Source organism: Octopus bimaculoides, chromosome 18 (genome assembly GCF_001194135.2).
Source record: "Octopus bimaculoides isolate UCB-OBI-ISO-001 chromosome 18, ASM119413v2, whole genome shotgun sequence".
NCBI classification, from domain to species: Eukaryota; Metazoa; Mollusca; class Cephalopoda; order Octopoda; family Octopodidae; genus Octopus; species Octopus bimaculoides.
The window spans coordinates 8,760,436-8,766,153 of record NC_068998.1 but is presented as its reverse complement, the minus strand read 5'-3'; positions in this window follow the sequence as shown (position 1 = coordinate 8,766,153).

The window sequence follows — 5,718 nt, the reverse complement described above, 5'->3', positions numbered from 1 at the left end:
CACACACACACACACACACACACACATACACACACACACTCTCTCTCTCTTTCCCTCTCTCTCTCCCTCCCTCTTATATCAAGTTATATGAAGTTTCCTTTTCCATTATCTCGTTGAACTGTATCCTTTCGTTTCAATTTGCTTAATCATGTCTCTGTTCGGTAACTCTATCTCTGCTAGGGACTGTACCTTGCCTCTTTTTAGGTAGATTACTCCGCACTTCTTGAGTCCATATTCCTTTCTAATATCAGTACTTAATGAGTGAATCGTGTTCACCAAGGAACTCACTTGTGTCTCATTTTTGCCATACTTTCAAATCATCCATGGAGAGGAAGTGGTTAATTGCTTGGGATTTTTCCTTTAGCTGGTGCCCTAGGTTCATTTTCCTGCGTACCAAGGTCAGGGGAATCATGCAGAGAACGAAAAGCAACGGAGATAGGCTGTCACGCTGGAAAATCCCTCTTCCAATACTCAGGGCGCCCAAGCTCAGAAGATCTCAAGAATCTTTCTTAGAATTGCACTTTTGTTTTGTATTATTATTGTTATCATTATTATCATAACTGTTATTATTATTATTATTATTATTATTATTATTATTATTATTTTTATTATTATTATTATTATTATTATTATTATTATCATTATTAACGCTGCGAGCAGACAGAATCGTCAGTACGCTGAGCAAAATGCTTAGCCGCATTTCGTTCCTCTTTACATTCCGAGTTCGAATTCCACCAGGGTCTACTTTGCCTTTCATCATTTCGGGGTCGGTGCAATCGACTTATCCCATCCCCTGCTCCGAAATTGATGGCTTTGCATTTGAGATTATAATAATGATAATGATGATGATGATGATGAAGATGATACTACTACTACTACTACTACTACTACTACTACTACTACTACTACTACTACTACTAATTATTATTATTATTATTATTATTGCTAATTTCTCTCCTGTTGCCTTTACGGATATTTAATTTCAATTGTAGTGGAAAAAAGCCCCAATAACAACAACAAAAAAATCTTGGCAAACATTAACCCAATTTAGTCAATACTCGCTTCTTTCAAAAAATATGTCATATTTAATTTATTAAAACATGGTTAAATTTTCTTGGATATCAACCAACCGAGCGTCTACTTCCACATAACTGGTTCCACTTTAAACGTTTCCATTTGTTTTGGCTGCTGTAATTGTTTTCTGTTTTCCTTTTCCTAATTCTCTTAAATTTTAAAAAGCGGTGTGAGCTTAAATTCCATTCACTTAATTTATTTCCAAATATGTTTTGACAAGAATGTATGATTTTCTAGTTTCTTGAGGTAATTATAAATTATCCTTTATTGGCTTCGGTTGTTGTTTCTGTAGTTGTCATTATTGTGGTTGTTGTTGTTGTTGTCTTACTGTCGTGGTTTAGCTCCAGATTAGAAAAGCTCGAACATAGGCGTTCCAGATATGACTAATGCGTTTTAGTTTCTAAAATTTTATAAACGTAGTATACATTCTTTAATATGTTCGTTTATTAAAGAGGTATGTTTGCTGTTGAAATTAAAATCTCGTCGAGGTCTATATTCAAAAGCGTTCCATCCGTGACTAATGTGTTAATTTTTTTCCAATATCAGAGGCAGCATACATTATTTAGTATGTCTCTCTCTCTTCATTTTGAGTTCAAAATAGTTCCAACCGTGAGAAATACGTCTTATATTTTTTAGAAGTATACATTATTTAATAGTATTCATTATCTAGTGTGGTCTTCCTTTATTAAGGACCTTGCTTTGTTTTCCTGTTTCAAATTCCAACGTGGTCTACTTGGTTGGCAAACTGTATCCGCCACTTGGTTAAAAACAACTACGTAGTTCTTTGAGGGCAGAAGAGTCTGCTTTGCATCAATGATTCTCTTCAGGTCTATGGTTTGAAGAAACTTCCCCCAATGCGTTTGCAGCTCGATAATAGGTCGATGTACATCTCCAGTGTTACGCAATCCGTCTCCTACGAAGGGAAGCACATCTCATGCATAATAGCTCCTCTTCTGTTCGGCAAGAGTCCTATAGAATCGGTACCAGATTTAAAAAAAAAAAAAGTGCATTGCTGCTGTCGATTTCTTCGACTAACCTTTTCAAGACGAGTTCGATAACTGAAAATAAAGAAAAAAAAAAATTGAATAAAAAATTTCGCTATTTCTAGAAAGTTCACCAAGCCCGTAGGGGGCCCTTACATGACAACAGAGTAATTAAGGGCAGAGAATCACACAATGAAATAATAACCCCGAAATATATGATTTACTAAGGGGTTGATAGTTGATCTTCTTCTAAATTCACATAGATCTCCAGAGTTTACGATACAAACACTGACCACCATAACTACACGTTGAGAACAAATATATACATTTGGTTAATCATTAATTAATGCTCAAGCGAAATTGATACGTTTATCAATTATCTGTATTACAATGGAAGAAATAGAACAAAAGCGGGAAAAAAAATAACATTAACTAGTGATGTTGCCAACAACGACCAATACAACATTCGCCATCTTGGCTGTTATCAACAAAATCACCAACCGATATAGCTTCATAGATTTAATGAAATATGAAATGAGAATCGGAAATGTATCAACCTTGTATTCTGTTGTATTATCTTGTTCATAGGGAAAAATGAGTTAATCATTAATGATCTATTGATGAGAACTGAAATAGAACTCAACACAAGTTCAGTTTTGTTTTCAGTAAATTAGACATTAACAACGCGAACCTGAGAAAGAGGGAGAGAGAGAGAGAGAGAGAGAGAGAGAGAGAGGGAGAAAGAAAGAGAGAGAAGGTGTTGAGAGAAAGAAAGTGGAGGTTGAGTGAGAGGGATAGAGAGGGAGAAAGAAAGAGAGAGAAGGTGTTGAGAGAAAGAAAGTGGAGGTTGAGTGAGAGGGATAGAGAGGGAGAGGAGGAAGTGTGAGAGAAGGAGAGAGAGAGAGAGATGGGGGGGGGAATCGAGCGCAATTATGTGGTCCCATATTATATCAGGAATACTGAAGTAACGAGCAAATTTCCTTCAAATAATACCCTAAAAGTCAAAGTGGAGAGAATGGTTCGCGCTTGACCTGACGTTTCCTGTTTGCGAAACTCAAATATATCGCTTTATACCCTAATTATTCTTCTATTCTTCTATTAGGTTTCAGTCATTTGACTGCGGCCATGCTGTAGCACCACCTTTAGCCGGACAAATCGACCCCAGCACTTATTCTTTGTAAGCCGAGTATTTATTTTAACGGTCTGTCTGGCCGAACAGCTAAGTTATGGGGCGTACACACACCAATATCGGTTGTCAAGCGATGAGAGGTGGGGGACAAACACAAGCACACAAACATACACACACACACACACATACACACACACACACATACACACACACACACACATATATATATATACGACGGGCTTCTTTCAGTTTCCGTCTACCAAATCCACTCACAAGGTTTTGGTCCACTCGAAGCTACAGTAGAAGACACTTGCCCGAGGTGCCACTCAGTGGGACTGAACACAGAACCATGTGGTTGGTAAGGAAGCTACTTACCTCATAGCCACGAGTTTTTTTTTAAATATAATAATCCATTTATTATTTTTTTAAAATTAATTAATGGACATGAAGGCTGCGAGCTGGCCGAATCGTTAGCACGCCGGACAAAATGCTTAGCGGTATTTCGTCTGCCGTTACGCTCTGAGTCCAAATTCCACCGATGTCGACTTTGCCTTTCATCCTTTCGGCGTCGATACATTAAGTACCAGTTTCGAACTGAGGTCGATCTAATCGACTAGCCCCGTCCCCACCAAAATTTCGGGCCTTGTTCCTGGAGTAGAAAAGAATATATCTTAAAGAAAAAATAAAAGAAAGGAAAAAAAATGACACGTGACTTTGTAACAACCATGCCTTACCCAATAGCATTAAACGTATATACGAACTGCAAGCGGTAAAATGCGGAAGCGAAAACTTGCGATTCAACGCAAGTTTTCTCTTCAGGGGTTTGAATAAACCTATTTATAATTGCTTGCTATTTAACTGGTGAGTTAAGTTCTGACAAGTTTATAATCTCAATTTACTCCACGCAGGTAGGTGACCAAAAATGACCCTTGAGAGGTATTGAAGTGGCTGCAGTTGGTTTATTGATATTAATCATGAAATTATAAATTTGGTTGGTTCCTAAACATAGCTATTGGTGATCAAATGGATTGTATTGTTCCCTCTATAGTTCTATCAAGCTAAATGTTCTGTGAATGTCAACGTGACTTTATTCTTCATATTTTAGCTGCAACCACAGAATACACATACACATACACACACATATACACACATACACAAACTCAGATAGACGCACACAAAAGTATACTAACATAGGGTCACATACGCACACAAGAACATACACGTACATACAAACACACACACAACCACATACACATACAACGACATACACAAACAATGATATACATACACACACACGACCGAATCCATTGAAACGCGCAGATGCACATATACACATACACAGGGACGTACATGTAGGGGAACACACATACACATACACACACAAATGCGCAAGAGCGCGTACGTATACACACACGCACGCATACAGACATGCAAGGTTACGCATACAAGGGCACACACACACACACACACACATAGAGGTGCACACACTCAAAATCGCACACACATAAGAACACATACACACAACACACATAGGGAGGTATACATATACATGCATACAGATACACACACATGGAGCACACAGCCATACGCACACACATACACACTTGTACACACAAAGGCCCGTTCTTTTACTTTTCGTTTTCAATTCTCACCTTCTCTATTAGCCAACCCAGTTTCAGATCGTGTTAGAAGCAAACAAAAGCCAAAAGGAAAAGACAAAAAAACAAAACAAAAAAAAAAAACAAGAAAGGAAATGAAAGACATAGAAGCAACAACAACAATGAAAACTGCTGAGAAAGAGAAAACAAAACAAAACACCCCCACTAAACCTACAACAAAACAAGCAAACAAAAAAAACAACAAAATAATCTTCAACCAAAATATCTGTTATTCCCGGAAAATGACGCTGTATGAATGTGAGCATGAGAATGAATGCTCAGGGAAAGTGAGTGGATGATGTCTATTGTTATTTCCAGTAAGGTACCATGACAAAATTTTACCATCATCATGTTAGTTAACAAACCGATGTGTAATAAACAAAAATCAATACGGTTGCTAAGGCTGGAGGCAATCAAAGCTACAATAGATTCTTTTACAGCAGTCAAATGGCATTTCTCTCACCACCATAGAGCCTGTTTGAAATACTATTACTATTTATCATAAAAACCTGCTTCATTCCTTCATATTTCTTGGTGATTCCAGAAACCTCATCATCTTTCGGTAAATTCATTTTTGTTTATTATGTATCTTTTATTATGTTTTATTTCATTCTATTTTATTTTTATCTTATTTTATTTTATTTTTGTCCTCTTGAGAATCCATAAGCTCAGTTCTTGAATGTGTTTATTGTGTAGTTATATGGTTTAAGAGATCCGTTAAACGGCTTCATTGAAGACAGAATGATGAGGTGGCAAACCGCTGGATAAAGTCTAGGATATATATATATATATATATATATATATATGTACATGCACATATATATATATATATATGCACATATATATATATGCATATATATATATATATATATGC